This window comes from Rhinoderma darwinii, chromosome 3 (genome assembly GCF_050947455.1).
Source record: "Rhinoderma darwinii isolate aRhiDar2 chromosome 3, aRhiDar2.hap1, whole genome shotgun sequence".
Classification (NCBI taxonomy): domain Eukaryota; kingdom Metazoa; phylum Chordata; class Amphibia; order Anura; family Rhinodermatidae; genus Rhinoderma; species Rhinoderma darwinii.
In genome coordinates this window covers 395,844,252-395,861,282 of record NC_134689.1, presented here as the reverse complement: position 1 = coordinate 395,861,282, position 17,031 = coordinate 395,844,252, and the positions used below count along the sequence as shown (strand labels likewise).

At 45.6% G+C, this 17,031-nt stretch overlaps 1 protein-coding gene across 1 annotated transcript in view; it reads left to right on the top strand.

The window, feature by feature from the left end:
• The first annotated feature begins 784 nt into the window (after nt 1–784).
• Nucleotides 785–17,031, top strand: part of LOC142750153 (beta-1,3-galactosyltransferase 2-like) — a 62,384-nt gene continuing 46,137 nt past the window's right edge. Inside the window, exon 1 of the mRNA XM_075858994.1 lies at nt 785–1,571. The gene's annotated coding sequence lies outside the window, so the exon portion shown is untranslated. The remainder of the gene's footprint in view (nt 1,572–17,031) is intronic.

Below are 17,031 nucleotides of genomic sequence, written 5' to 3'. Positions count from 1 at the left end.
CTAGATCACCAGTGATGTACCCATTAACCCTTTTACTGCCCTGGAAAATCACAAATTATACCAGTACACTCTGCTGGCAGCCTATATGAGGGGCACTCTGCTGGCTATGGTGGTGGTATTCTGATGGCGTTGTCAGTGACATTATTTGTTCACTTCATAATGAGAGCAGTGACTGGGTCTTTCAAGTCTGTGGGCATATGTTTGTATGTGTGTCCGCTTTATATGCTTCACCGTATCCGTAAAACCTCCCCCGTGACAAAACCTCTGCACCAAGACAAAAGATTATTCACCAGCAGCTACACTATCTGGTCAAAAGTATGTGGACCCCTGACCATCACACCTTTATTAGATTGTTGGACATCCCATTCCAAATTCATCGGCATTAATATGGAGTTGGTTCCCCCTTTGGTGACCATATCAGCCCCCACTCTTCTGAGAAGACTTTCTACAAGATTTTGGAGCGTCTGTGGGAATTTTTGCCCGTTGACCCAAAAGAACATTTGTGAGGTCAGACACGGCTGTTGGAGGAGACGGCCTGGATCACAATCTCCGTTCTAGTTCATCCCGAAGGCGTTGGATGGGGTTGAGGTCAGGACTCTATGCAGGTCAGTCAAGTTCTTCCACACCAAACTCACCTAACCATGTCTTTATGGAGCTCGCTGTTGGCACAGGGCACGGTCATGCTGGAATAGGAGAGGGACAAACCCCAAATTGTTCCCACAAAGTTGGAAGCTACAATTGTGCCTTTGAATGCTGTAGTTTTAATATTATAATTCACTGGAACTAAAAGGTCCAAACCTTGAAAATCAGCCCCAGACCATTACCCCTCCTTCATCACGTACTGTAGGCACAATGTATTCTAGTAGGTAGCGTTCACCTGGCATCCGCCAAACCCAGATTCCTCCATCAGACTGCCAGATAGAGAGACGTGATTCATGCCTCTAGAGAACACGCTGCTCCAGAGTCCAGTGACGACGTGCTTTACACCTCTCCAGCTGACGCTTGTCATTGTGCATGGTGATCATAGACTTGATGTGCAGCGACCATGTAAACCCATTTCATGAAGCTCTGGACGCACCGGTCTGGTGCTGTTCTCACTTCCAGAAGCAGTGTGGATCTCTGTAGTGAGTGCAAGGTCGCAGCTCCCATGAAGCGAGTTGAGCTATTGTCCGCAGGTGGCGGCCCTTCAGTTTTCTTGAGGGGGAGGCACTCACAGGGCAAACTCGACGAAGTGAAGGTAGCACACAGGAGCAGCTGTCATCAAATTACTCTGCAGCTCTCACACAGTTAATCACTCCTCTCTACTTCTCACCTAAAGGGTGTGAGAGACGCCTCAGATCTGCATACAACATCCGCTAGCTGTACATGTCGGCATTCAGACAGAAAGGAGAAGGGGGAGGTGATCGGAAAAAACAGGCACCAGAGAGCAGCTCAAACCAGACTCTCGAGTAATGTCATGTCCGGATAATGTAATCACAGCAAATGTGAGGGCAGGAGGCAGATATCCGACCTCTTCTCCATCCAGCACGCTCTCTGCAGAGGCTCTCCAGGCTGCCTGCTACCTCCAAAAGGTGAGTGTATATGTCTATCCATCTATCTATCTATCTATCTATCCATCCATCCATCCATCCATCCATCCATACATACATAGTTAGTACGGTTAAAAAAAGATACATGTACATCAAGTTCAACCAAGGGATGGGAAAAGGGAAGGGAAACATTTCTACACATAGGAGCTAATATTTTTTTGTTCTAGGAAATTATCTTTGCCTTTTGTAAAGCATCTCCTGTCCCTGCTGTGACCAGCTCCTGCGGTAGACTATTCCATAGATTCACAGTTCTCACAGTAAAGAAGGCTTGTCGCCTCTGCTGGTTGAACCTTTATTTCTCCAGACGGACGGAGTGCACCTTTTATTTTTCTGAGGGGGTTTTAAATGGGACAGGATTTCACCATATTAGTTTCGTTGCTCTTCTTTGTATTTTTCATCTTTTCTATGAACTGGAGCCCAGAACTGAACTGCATATTCTAGATGAGGCCTCACTAATGCTTTGTAAAGTGGTAATATTACATCCCTGTCCCGTGAGTCCATGCCTCTCTTAATACACGACAATATCCTGCTGGCCTTTGAAGCAGCTGATTGACATTGTGCTGTTATTTAGTTAATGATTTACAAGTACACCCAGATCCTTCTCAACAAGAGAATCCCCCAGTGTAGCTCCCCCTAGGACATATGATGCATGCAGTTTGTTGGTACCCAGATGCATAACTTTACTTTTATCTACATTAAACTTAATTTGCCAAGTGAACGCCCAATCACTTAGTTTGTTTAAATCCGCTTGCAATTCACGAACATCTTCCATGGACTAAACATTACTACATAGCTTGTTGTCATCTGAAAAAATAGAAATAGTGCTATTAATCCCATCCTCTATATCATTAATAAATAAGTTGAATAATAGTGGTCCCAGCACTGAACCCTGGGGTACACCACTTATAACCGGTGACCATTCAGAGAAGGAATCATTGACCACAACTCTCTGGATACGGTCCTTGAGCCAATTCTCAATCCAATTACAAACTATACTTTCTAAACCTATAGTCCCTAATTTACCCATTAGGCGTCTATGAGGGACAGTGTCAAATGCCTTTGCAAAGTCCAAAAACACTAAATCCACAGCGGCCCCTCTGTCTAGACTTCTGCTCACCTCTTCATAAAAACAGATTAGGTTAGTTTGACAACTTCTGTCCTTAGTAAAACCGTGCTGGCTGTCACTTATAATACTATTTATTTTCATATAATCCTGTATATGGTCCCTCAATAGCCCCTCAAACATTTCCCCCACGATGGATGTTAAGCTTACTGGTCTATAATTACCCGGGGAAGACCTGGAGGCCTTTTTGAAAATAGGCACCACATTTGCGCAGGGCCAGTCCCTTGGCACTATACCAGTCACTAGAGAATATCTGAATATTATGAAGAGGATGACAGAAATAACTGAACTAAGCTCTTTAAGAACTGGTCCCGGGGCCTTGTGTACATTTATTTTATTTAATTTAGCTTGGACCATATCTACATTCATCCAATTCAGTATATCAACTGATATATTAACAGCACTGGCACCGGCTACATCAGCTGCTCTTTCTTCAGTTGTATATACAGAGCTAAAGAACCCATTTATTAACTCTGCCTCCTCTTGATCCCCTGTGACCAACTCCCCAGTACCACTATTTAGGGGTCCTACATGTTCAGACCTTGGCTTTTTTGAATTTATATACCTGAAGATTTTTTTCGAATTTGTTTTACTATCTTTGGCCATCCGCCTTTCATTTTGTATTTTTGCTGATTTTATTATCTTTTTACAGATTTTATTGAGCTCTTTATAATTTAGAAGGCTACAGCTGTACCCTCAGATTTGTATTTTTCAAATGCCCTTTTTTTTGTCATGTATTTCCCTTTTTACAGAAGGTGTAAGCCATGAGGGGTTTAATTTTAGTCGTTTAAATTTTGCACTATAATTACCCAAAGTAGATTTTAAAATCTCCCATTTATCATTTGTACCATTATTTGACACTAGTTCTTCCCAGTCTATATCTGGAATTGCAGCCCTCGTCCTGGGGAAATTGGCCTTCTTAAAATGAAGTGTTTTTGTGTTTGTTTTTTACAGTATAGGTAAAATATAACTATATTGTGATCACTGTTACCGAGGTTTTCACGAACATTGACATTCCCAACAAGCTCTGCATTATTAGAAATTACCAGATCCAACAGAGCTTCACCTCTAGTCTTCCCCAAACTGGCCCATACAATTTTCCTGCAACAGGTTGAGGAAATTTCTCCCCTTTGCAGTTGTAGCCGAACCATGACGCCAATTAATATCCCGGTAATTAAAATCTCCCATTATCACTACATTACCAGCCTGTGCATCCCGCTCCAACTGTTTATAAAGCTGACCTTCCATCTCCTCAGATATATTGGGGGGGGGGGGGGTTTATAGATTACACCAAAAGTAATATTTCAGTGTTTACCTCACTTTGTAATTCCACCCACAAGGTTTCAACCTCCTCACAATCTTCACCCACTATTGTCTCTTTCACACTCGCCTTCATATCACTTGTCACATGCAGACATATACCACCGCCTTCATATCACTTCTCACATACAGACATACACCACCACCTTCATATCACTTCTCACATACAGACATACACCGCCACCTTCATATAACTTCTCACATACAGACATACACCACCGCCTTTCCTATCACTTCTCAAATACAGACATACACCACCACCTTTATATCACTTCTCACATACAGACATACACCACCAGCTTCATATCACTTCTCACATACAAACACCACCGCCTTTCCTATCACTTCTCACATACAGACATACACCACCACCTTTATATCACTTCTCACATACAGACATACACGACCACCTTCATATCACTTCTCACATACAGACATACACGACCACCTTCATATCACTTCTCACATACAGACATACACCACTGCCTTTCCTATTTGTCCTGTCTTTCCGAAACAGTGGAAAACCCTGTAGATTTACAGCCCAGTCATGTGAAGAGTCTAGCCATGTTTCAGCAGCACCAACTATATCTATATGTTCCTCAAGTACCAAGGCCTCCAGCTCCCCCATTTTTCTTGCTAGACTTCTGGCATTTGTGGACATACACTTTAACTTGCCTTTCAATTTTTCACTTTCAGTATCATAAATGTGATTATTTGACATTATTTGGGCATTTTTATTTTCAATGTTGTTTTGTACCAAGATCTCCTTATCCGGTTGCCTAGTCCTCTCCCCACCGTCTATTTCCCCCCCCCCCCCCCACACACCAATATAATCTATAATCTGACCCCTCTCTAACCTGACTACCCCTTTATTTTCTACATTGACCTCCCTCCTCAGCCCTAGTTTAAATACTCTGCCACCCCAGCTAAAATTCTCTCCCCCAGCACAGTGGACCCCTTTCCATTTAGGTGCAAATCATCTGCAGAATACAGTTTGTACCCCAATGAATAATCAGCCCAGTGCTCTAGGAACCCAAAGCCTTCTCCTCTACACCAAGACTTCAGCCATGCATTTAGCTCCCTGAGCTCCTTCTGTCTTTCCTGTGATGGGCATGGCACAGGCAGTATTCCTGAGAATACTTCCTTGGAGGTCCTTCCCTTCAGCTTGTAGCCTAGTTCTTTCAAATTATTCTTAAGGCTCCTCCACCTACCATGTATTCTGTCATTGGTTCACACATGGACCACCTCAGCTGCATCATCACCAGCCCCTCCCAGTAATTTATCCACCCGTTCCACCACATGCCGAACCCTGGAACCAGGGAGACAGCAAACCATTCGGTTGAGGCGGTCTTGGCGACAAATTATTCTATCCATCTTCCTGATTATAGAATCCCCTACAACTACCAATTGTCTTGCCTTACCTGCATTACCATCCCGCCAACTACTAGCTGGGCTGTTCTCCCGGCTGTTAAGGAGATCAGTATCCACTAGGGCTGCCATTTCTGAGACCGACACGCTTGCATCATCACCCAACTTGGCAATTTGCTTGGAATATCAGAAACAGGATTGGCCTTCCTTTTCTTGGACCCCTTTCTACTGCCCCTAACTACATTAATCCAGCTACTCGCCTGGTCCTGCTGACCCATGTATTCACGCTCCAGGTCTACCACACTAACTGCGTGCTCAGTGAGCTGCATGCTCCGCTCAAGATTGTCTATCGCCCCCAGTGTTGCATTTTGCTCCTCCAGATCTCTAATGCTAGCTTCCAGGTGAACAACATGCTCACAACTGCCATAGAGGTATTCACCCTGGAACTCCTGCTCCAGTCGTGCATACATATGGCAAACTGTGCACTGAAGAAAACCTCCAATTTTGCTGTCCATTATCCCAGTTACAAAAAAAACAGTGAACAATTAAAAGTAAAAGAAAAGAAGATGAGTACTTACAGGGACTTTAACTCCTCTTTTTATCTCCGGTTTAATAACTCCACTTATATCACAAGCACTTAATCCAGTTAGCCCAAAAGAGAGCAAGCTCAACAGAGGTCTGCAGGCTAATTTATATAACCTGAGAGCAGTTAACCCCTCCCCCTAGTCAGCTGCTCAGCAGGAAAGAAGCTGCAAAGAAAAAGTTTTTTAAATTGTGTCAGTTTTTACTATCTTCAATTTGCAAGCACTCAAATTCAGTTATCTCGCACAGTATCACACGCAGGAACAAAGCAACACAATCCGGTTTAATAACTCCACTTATATCAGCTACTTAATTCAGCTAGCCCAAAAACAGAGCTAATAAGAAAGTCATTAGTCCTTTAGGGCAGGTTTTTATGTTTATAAGTTGAGCTATGTTTACCCTTGGTTCCCATACGAGGCTTGGAAGGAAGGAACATTGAGTGAGATGGAAAGAGGGAGACACATTCAAATATGCATGTGAGTATGTCTTCCCATCTTACAAGGATATTATTGCCAAGAAAGATAAGCCACCTGCAAACCATGATGTGTGAAGAATTAAAATAATGCATTTGAAATATTCTCACTGTAAGCTATTGGCTGAATAAGAAATATTGTCACATTGTCTCTGATTGGTTAACCTCAAGCTTAAGCCCCTTTTGAATGATATTATTATAATTGAGTTTGGCAATAAACCTTAGAGGAGTATTTTGAGCATACCAGTAGCATCTGTGTGTTATTCCCCTCTCGTGATATATTGATTACCTATGATTTGAAACTGGATAAATCACTGGACATACCCAATATAAATTTCAGTCTAATATATTTTGGCCGATGATTGCGTTAACATCTATCTATCTATCTATCTATCTATCTATCTATCTATCTATCTATCTATCTATCTATCTATCTATCTATGTATCTTCAAAACAGCAAAAAATTCTTCTAGGTACACTTGCACACAATATTTTAAGGAACTCGGTAGGTTGATTGTTCTAAACATCTTGGAGAACTAACCACAGATCTTCTGTGGATGTAGGCTTCATCAACTCCTTCCTTCTCTTCATGTAATATCCCAGACAGACTCAATAAAGCTGAGATCAGGGCTCTGTGGGGACCATATCACCAATTTCAGGGCACCTTTTTCTTATTTACGTTGTTAATGTAATTAGCTGTATGTTTGGGGTCGTTGTCCTGCTGCAGAATAAATTTGGAGCCAATCACATGCCTCCCTGATGGTATTGTTTGATGGATAAGTATCTGCCTGTATTTCTCAGCATTGAGGATACCATTAATCCTGACCAAATCCCCAACTCCATTTGCTGAAATGCAGCCCCAGACTTGCAAGGAACCTCCACCATGCTTTATGGTTGCCTGCAGACACTCATTATTGTACCGCTCTCCAGCCCTTTGGTGAACAAACTTTACTCTGTTACAGCCAAATATTTCACATTTTGACTCATGAGTCCAGAGCACCTGCTGCCATTTTTCTGCACCCCAGTTCCTATGTTTTTTTGTGCAGAGTTGAGTCGCTTAGCCTTGTTTCAACGTTGAAGGAATGGCTTTTTGGCCACAAAGCTTCCATGAAGACCACTTCTGACCAGACTTCGCTGAACAGTGGATGGGTGTACCTGGGTCCCATTGCTTTCTGCCAGTCCTGAGCTGATGGCACTGCTGGACATCTTCCGATTTCGAAGGGAGGAAATCATGATGTGTCTTTGACCTGCTGCACTAAGCTCCTTGGCCGACTACTGCATCTACAGTCCTCAGCGTTGCCCATTTCATTGTGCCTCTTAAAAAGAACTTGAATAGCACATCTTGAAACCCCAGTCTGCTTTGAAATCTTTGCCTAGGAGAGACCTTGCTGATGCAGTATGACTACCTTGTGTCTTGTGGCTGAGCTCAGTCTTGCCATGGTGGACCTGTGGCATAAAACTGTCTTCCACAACCTCAACTTTGTAGCAGAGTTTGGCTGTTCCTCGCCCAGTTTTAAGCCTCCTACACAGCTGTTTCTGTTACAGTTAATGACTGTGTTTCAACCTACATATGGAAATTATGATCATTATAACCTGTTTGGTATATAATCCTACAAAATACATGACTTTGTACAAGTGTACCTAGAAGAATTGATGCTGTTTTGAAGGCAAAGGTTGATCACACCAAATATTGATTTGATTTGGAATTCTATTCTGTTTGTTCACTTTGTATTTTGTTAATTGATAAAAAAAACTATTAACACTTATTTTTCTTAAAGCAATTTTACTTTGCAGCATTTGTCCAGAACCGCCTAAAACTTTTGCACAGTATTGTATATACAGGAAGAGATGTGTTAAAGATACTTTTATTCAGGCAATTCCATCTCATGCACATATCTTCCTTATTATTAAGTATCCTCGTCAATATCGCGTTTACTGCTATTTGCTGGTGGCACCTGGACTTTCCAGCTGCAGCCTGCCAATTAGTTGAAAATGCAATGCGCTTATAGCAATTAATTTACATTCTTTTACGCTGACGTCCTGTGCGTCATCCAGACTGTGGCTCCCTGCTCTGTCACAGGTTTCAACTGTATACATATATATATATATACACTTGAAATTGGCGCTCAATTATATTGCACCCCCTGCTTGCTGTGAGATGGCGCCCTAGGCTATAGCCTACCCTTGCCTACCCCTCGTCCTAGCTTTGATACCTATTCACTCTTAGATATGGGTGATGAATTGTTATCTACATGGTTATGTCGAATTATAAATGAAATGTGTGTATTTTTCTGTGTGGGTATTTTTCCGTGTTTCAGAATTGTGGGCATTTTTCTTGTGCGCATATATGACAGTGTTTTGTTTTTTCTATGTGTAATTTTTAAGTGGGCCTTTTCATGTGTTTTTGATATCACATGTGTCTATGGATGGCCAGAGTCGTCTTATTTTTCTGCAAAAAAAATAAATAAGTTTAGTTACCCTTCCCCACCTAATGAATGTATCATATATGTAATTTTAGTTTCACTAATTAGATTAAAGGCTATATAAACACTTTTTTTTTATGCATAAAATAATGCATCATTGGGGTTAAATAAAACCTTTTAATTGTTTTTTTATTTAAAAAAATTAACTTCTTGAGATACAGCTTCTATGTATCCTGGAGAATCTGTATCTTGCGCTGAAACCCAGATCTGTCAGGTCAGCGGGACTGACGGCTTCAGTGACCGTGGGTCTAAGTTATGAACTTAGATGTGATCAATAACAGGTAGATCCTGTGTGTCAGAGAGATGCAAAACCCGCTGTCACCAAAGGCCAAGGGTGGCTGTATTTCTCAAACAGCGCAGTTTGTGAACTGTTCATGTGCTGCTGTGGTGAAAGTGTATCGTGAGTGGGCACCATTGGGAATAACCGACGTGGAAACTGCGGACCCCCACGTGCCATTGATGTGACAGGTGAACGTCGGATACGAAGGTGGGCGAGGGCCGAACAACACACTACAGTGGAGCAGCTCACTGTAAAAGTCAACCAGGGGGCTACCAGACATGTGTCTAAAACAACAGTTCAGCGAACTGACCTGTACTGCAGTTGACCTGTTGACCTGTACAGCGGTCCTGGCCGACACACGAACCGTTTTTCACGGCCCGAACTTGGTCGTGTGCAAGAGCTTTTATAGATTGCCTGTTAGTTTTACACTATACTAAGTATACCAAAGCATTATGGCAGCAAGCAAAAGATCGCATATTGAAGTCCCCTAGTGGGACTAAAAAAATATGTAATAAATGTTAAATAAAAAATATTAATAAAGCTTACAGTTTAAAAAACAAACAAACATTTTTTCCATTAAAAAGTGGTTTTATTTAGTAAAAGTGTAAAACAGAAATAAAAGCACACATATATGGTATCGCCACGACCGTAATGACCCAAACAAGAAAGTTAATATGTAATTTAAACCACAAAAAAAAACGCAAAAAACTATGGCGGAATTGCTATTTTTTTCTTTGCCCGCAAAAAAGTAATAATAAAACTTAATCAATAAGTCCCATGTACCCGCAAAATGTCTCATTCTGCAAAAAACAAGCCCACCTATAACTAAATTGACGGAAAAATAAAAAAGTTAGAGCACTTTAAATGGGACGATGGAAAAACGAAAAAAAATTGCTTAGTCCTAAAATAGGCTTGTCACTAAGGGGTTAAGGTACTCCGCCACTGATTGAAGCCAGATCCATATTCCTATTTGAAGTGCACGGACATATGATCTCACTGGTTGTTAGATCGATTGTAATCCAAAAATAGAGTTTGAGAGTAGCACTTCCAATAAAACCTACTGGTTATTCCAAGCAATCTTAAAACAAGTAGCATCACAACATAGTAAAAAAAAATAGAGCAAAAATGTATGTGTTTCGAACCACGTTGATTCTTTTCCAAGTTGAAATTTTATTAACATTTTAATAAAGTACAGCATTGTACATTCCAATAAGTCAGCTGAATATAAAGTAATACATGAGTACTAAAATAACACAAAATAGAGAACAGAAAGCAAAGGAAACTCTGACTGCTGGAGGAGTATGGAGTTGAAGCAAAGTAGAAATGTTAAGCAGTGAGGAAATATCAATTCAAATACCATTACTGTCAATAAGGTACATCAACACGATCTAGGTATAATACATATATTAATATAGGAGAATCCATTCAAACTATTGAATATTGCAAAGTCTCAGGATAATCCGCACGTTGTACGTAAGACATTAGGCTATGGGCGAGGAGTAGGGTGTTGATCCATAAAGTCTAACCAAATACACGAGAAAAAAGTATTTGTTGTTTCGGGACGCTACCATTTTCTACATGAGCCTGTCCAGACGAACCTGATTAGTAAGTTCCGGAATTGTAAGAGGCGCTGGAGATTTCCAGGACCTAGCAATCATGAGCCTGGCAGCCATCCGAATATGTCCCGTCATAGTCCGGATGTTTCTTGGAATATCCAGCATGCCAATAAAGCACAGGGCCAGTGCTGGGGACGGGAGGATTGGGCAGGGGTAACTTTAGCTATTAAGGCGAATGTTGCCCTCCAGAAATTGTACACGAGCAGGTAATTCCACAATGCAATGAAGAAGTCGCTTTTTTCGAAACAGCTCGAAATTTATGCAGGGGTTTTATACCATCTCATTAAGATTTTAAGAGCAATTTCCCAATGTGTTGAGCTGTGGGAAGTTTGCTTTGACCCTGCCTCCAATCAGTTAACGTGAGATTGATGTGTAGATCTTTTTACCATACCAAGAAGTGACCTGCTTCCGCCATTCGTTCAATATCCAGTTTATCCATGTGAATAAACTTTTTTCATTTGTGATATAACATCAGTGTAGCGTCCATGGCCGCAGGCCGTCGGGTTTACTCACCTCCCGACGCCCGCAGCCATGGATCTGTGAGCGCTGGTCTCCGTCTCCCTCCTAGGAGATGCCAGCGCTCACTTCCACTCCGTTCGGCTGTGTCCCGTAGGGTGCGCGCGCACGCTCGCGCCCGGCCTTAAAAGGCCAGCGCGCGCAAATAGGAAATCGTCATCACTATCAACGACCTTCTAATCCTTGCCTGAGCGTTGTTAGTCTTTCCCAGTCTGTCTCGCAATGGTCCCTTAGTGTCTCCCGTTCCAGCTGTTACCCGTGCCCTGTTACCGTTCCTATATTCCGTATTGTCCTAGTTCCTGTGCCTACCAGCGTTGGAGTAGTGTCGTCTGCCACGTCAAGTGTCTTCTGCCACGTCAAGTGTCGTCTGCCACGTCAAGTGTCTTCTGCCACGTCAAGTGTCTTCTGCCACGTCAAGTGTCTTCTGCCACGCCAGGTGTCTTCTGCCTCATCGGATACTGCCCGTCACGTCTGGCGCCACCTGCCGCACCAGCCTCCATCCGTGCTGAGGCCACAGCCACCGTCCGGACTATTTCAGGTACCCAAGCATTACTGTCTGCCATTTGACTTTCGCATAGACTGTGACCTGGTCAGCTGCCTACCCGCTACGGCGGAGCGGCCTAGTGGGTCCACATACCCTGTGTCTGTGACAGTACGCTCAGGCCATGGAACCCGCTGGCCAGCCCAAGACCCCAGTACAGAAGATTCAGACAGAGATGCATGACCTACGCACACGTCAGAATCAACTCCTTGAGGCGGTGAATTCTATCCTGGTCCGCCTGGATCTACTCGCTGTTCCACCTCCGGTTCTTCCTCCTGAAGCTGTTGCCGTGCCACTGCCTGTTGCTCCCCCTGTTTGTTCCGGATCCTCAGTTCCTCTGCCCCTTCCTCCTCGCTACGACGGTGACCCCAGAGCATGTAGAGGATTTCTCAATCAATGCACGGTGCATTTTAGGCTACGGCCTCATCTCTTCCCCTCCGAGGAGGCCAAAGTGCCATTTATTATCTCCCTCCTCGCTGGCAAGGCCCTCGCATGGGCGAACCCAATCTTGGAGCAACAAGGACCTGTATCTGCGGATCTAGCCTTGTTCCTGCAGTCCTTTCGTGCCGTGTTCGAGGAGCCTGGTCGAACATCCTCTGCCGCAGCCACTCTGTTGACCCTCAAGCAAGAAGGCTCCACAGTAGGGGAGTATGCTATCTCCTTCCGTACCCTAGCAGCCGAGCTGGCATGGAACAATGAGGCACTGGTGGCGACCTTCTGGCAGGGACTGTCCTCTCACATCAAGGATGAACTGGCAGCCCGCGACCTTCCTTCTACCTTGGATGCCCTCATCCTGTTAGCCACCCGGGTTGATATGAGAATCCGGGAGCACTCTCAAGAGGTTCATCAGGAGAGCCGGGCCCACAGACCAGCACCCTCTGTCCAGAGACCACTATTGTCCACTCCTAGTGCACTACCTGAAGAACCCATGCAGGTAGACAGAGTCCGGTTATCTGAACAGGAGAAGCAGCACAGACGCTCCTCTGGACTTTGTATGTATTGTGGCCTCAAGGGTCATTTTGTGCGCCAATGCCCACAGAAACCGGGAAACTCCAGTACCTAGGGTTGATTGGAGAGGCAACCCTAGGTGGAACGTCTCCAAACGTTAAAACCTCTTCCAGATTATCGATACCTGTGGCCATCGTCACCGGACAGATATCACATCCTTCCTCCGCCTATCTTGACTCTGGAGCGGCTGCTAATTTTATCCAGCAGGATCTAGTGGATCGGTTTCGACTACCCACAGTCCGTCTGGAGAGACCCCTGGCAGTTGCCTCTGTGAATGGTCTACCATTGCCTGATCCGATCATGTTCATCACTGAGCCGTTGACACTACGGGTCGGAGCTCTTGACTCGGAACAGATCACCTTCCTGGTACTACCCAAGGCTATAAACCCTGTCCTGCTGGGTCTGCCATGGCTCCGTCTACACGCCCCGACACTTGACTGGAATTCTGGAGAGGTTCTTCAATGGGGTTCCAGATGCCATAGCCATTGCCTGTCACAAGTCCGTCCTGTTGTGCCCCCACTGCCTCAGTCACTTTCCGGCCTAACATCTCAGTATGCCAGTTTTGCGGATGTCTTTTGCAAAAGAGAGGCTGAGACGTTGCCTCCACATCGGAATTATGACTGTCCCATTGAACTGGTTCCCAATGCTTCTCTTCCCCGTGGACGAGTATATCCTCTCTCTTTGCCAGAGACTTTATCGATGTCAGCCTATATCAAGGAGAACTTGGAGAGGGGTTTTATTCGAAAATCCTCCTCCCCGGCCGGGGCAGGCTTCTTCTTCGTTAAAAAGAGAGATGGATCTCTCCGACCCTGCATTGATTACCGTGGTCTCAATCAGATCACAGTCAAGAACAAATACCCGTTGCCACTTATTTCCGAGCTGTTTGATCACATACGAGGAGCCAAAAAATTTTCCAAGCTAGACCTGCGGGGGGCCTATAATCTAATCCGGATTCGCCGGGGTGGCGAATGGAAGACGGCATTTAACACCCGCGATGGGCACTACGAATACCTAGTGATGCCCTTCGGACTGTGTAACGCTCCCGCAGTGTTTCAGGAGTTCGTTAATGATATCTTCCGAGATCTCCTCTATATGTGTGTTGTAGTTTATCTCGATGATATTCTAATTTTCTCCCCAGATCTGATGACCCATCGGAGGCATGTTCGTCAAGTTCTTCTGCGACTAAGAGAGAATCGCTTGTATGCCAAGTTAGAAAAATGCACCTTTGAAAAGAGGTCTTTGCCCTTCCTGGGCTACGTCATCTCGGATCAAGGCCTTAAGATGGACCCTGAGAAACTAAAGTCTGTCCTGGAGTGGCCACGTCCTCAAGGCGTAAGGGCCATACAGCGGTTCCTGGGTTTCGCCAATTTCTACCGGCAGTTTATTCCGAACTTTTCTTCTCTTTTCTTCTCTGACGGCTCCCATCTCTACCCTTACCAAGAAGGGTGTGAACGCCAAGGTGTGGACTCCAGAGGCAGAGTCCGCATTCATTAGACTCAAGAGAGCCTTCACTTCAGCTTCAATCCTCCATCACCCTGACGCATCTCGGCAGTTCTCACTAGAGGTGGATGCTTCCTCTGTTGGTTCAGGCGCACTATTGTTCCAGAGGAGCTCCAAAGGAAAGGCAGTTGTATGTGGTTACTACTCAAGACTGTTCTCTTCTGCTGAGCGCAATTACTCCATTGGAGATCGGGAGCTACTGGCTATCAAATTGGCCCTGGAGGAGTGGAGACATCTTCTAGAAGGCGCAGCTCACCCCATCCTGATCTTCACTGACCACAAGAACCTCACCTACCTTCAGTCCGCTCAAAGACTGAATCCTCGTCTAGCCAGGTGGTCACTCTTCTTCACCCGTTTCCAATTTCTGCTCCACTACCGTCCCGCTGACAAGAATGTGAGGGCCGATGCCCTGTCCAGATCACTTGAGACAGAGGACACGGTGGAGTCCCTTCAGACTATCATAGACCCATCCTGCGTTGTCACCGCCAATCCTCTGCAGCTTAGAAATATCCCTCCGGGGACAACTTTTGTTCGGTTGGCAGACAGAAAAAGAATTCTCCACTGGGGACACAGTTCTAAACTAGCTGGGCAAGCTGGTGTCCGTAAAACCCAAGACCTGATTGCTCGTCACTTTTGGTGGTCCACGCTACCTAAGGATGTTCTGGACTTTGTCTCTGCTTGCACGGTGTGCGCCTCTAATAAAGTGACTCACTCCAATCCTGCCGGCCTGCTTCAACCTCTGCCTGTACCCAGTGCCCCCTGGCAGCACATCGCAATGGACTTCGTCACAGACCTTCCTCTCTCAGCAGGATGTAACACTGTCTGGCTGGTGGTGGACCGGTTCTCTAAGATGGCACATTTTATCCCGCTGACCGGCCTACCTTCTGCCCCCCGACTGGCGAGTCTCTTCATTCAGCACATCTTTCGCTTACATGGCTTGCCTCTTCACATTGTGTCCGACCGGGGGGCTCAGTTTACCTCTAAATTCTGGAGAGCACTCTGTAAACTCCTGGATGTGAGTTTGGACTTTTCCTCAGCCTATCACCCCCAGTCCAATGGGCAAGTTGAGAGGATCAACCAGATCATGGAAAATTACCTCCGCCACTTCATCTCTTCACAGCACGATAACTGGGAACAGCTTCTTCCATGGGCCGAATTTTCTTGCAACAACCACACAAGTGAGTCCACCACTTCCACCTCGTTTCACATCGTGTACCGTCAACATCCCAGAGTCCCTCTTCCTGTATCAACTTCATCTCAGGTACCCGCTGCTGACTCTGCATATGGGGACTTCCTGCAAATCTGGCAACAGACCCAGTCCTCTATTTTGCTGGCGGTAGATCGCATGAAGCGAAAGGCAGATACTAAGAGAAGAGAGCCGCCTCAGTATCTTCCTGGGACTAAAGTCTGGCTGTCCTCTCGGAACATTCGCTTGAGGGTGCCTTCATACAAGTTCGCTCCCAGGTTCCTTGGTCCTTTCGAGATCCTGCAACAAATTAACCCTGTCTCCTATAAGCTGCGGCTGCCTCCTACCCTAACTCCTTCCATGTGTCCCTCCTGAAACCAGTGATCCTGAACTGCTACAGCAAGACTTCTAGTTCCACAGTTGCTTCCTGCGGTCCTTCTGATGTATTCGAGGTAAAGGAGATCCTGAACTGCAAAAGGGTAGGAGGAAGGACTTTCTATTTGGTGGACTGGAGAGGGTTTGGTCCTGAGGAGAGGTCCTGGGAGCCAGAAGAGAACCTCAGTGCCCCTGCTCTTATTAAAAAGTTCCTCTCTCACTCTGGCCCCAAGAAGAGGGGGCGTAAGAGGGGGGATACTGTAGCGTCCATGGCCGCGGGCCGTCGGGTTTACTCACCTCCCGACGCCCGCAGGAATGGATCTGTGAGCGCTGGTTTCCGTCTCCCTCCTAGGAGATGCCAGCGCTCACTTCCACTCCGTTCGGCTGTGTCCCGTAGGGTGCGCGCGCACGCTCGCGCCCGGCCTTAAAAGGCCAGCGCGCGCAAATAGGAAATCGTCATCACTATCAACTGCCACGATTTCCTGGTCTATAAGAAGGCCCCCGGCCTTCTAATCCTTGCCTGAGCGTTGTTAGTCTTTTCCAGTCTGTCTCGCAATGGTCCCTTAGTGTCTCCCGTTCCAGCTGTTACCCGTGCCCTGTTACCGTTCCTATATTCCGTATTGTCCTAGTTCCTGTGCCTACCAGCGTACGAGTAGTGTCGTCTGCCACATCAAGTGTCTTCTGCCACGTCAAGTGTCGTCTGCCACGTCAAGTGTCTTCTGCCACGTCAAGTGTCTTCTGCCACGTCAAGTGTCTTCTGCCACGCCAGGTGTCTTCTGCCTCATCGGAAACTGCCCGTCACATCTGGCGCCACCTGCCGCACAGCCTCCATCCGTGCTGAGGCCACAGCCACCGTCCGGACTATTTCAGGTACCCAAGCATTACTGTCTGCCATTTGACTTTCGCATAGACTGTGACCTGGTCAGCTGCCTACCCGCTACGGCGGAGCGGCCTAGTGGGTCCACATACCCTGTGTCTGTGACAGTACGCTCAGGCCATGGAACCCGCTGGCCAGCCCAAGACCCCAGTACAGAAGATTCAGACAGAGATGCATGACCTACGCACACGTCAG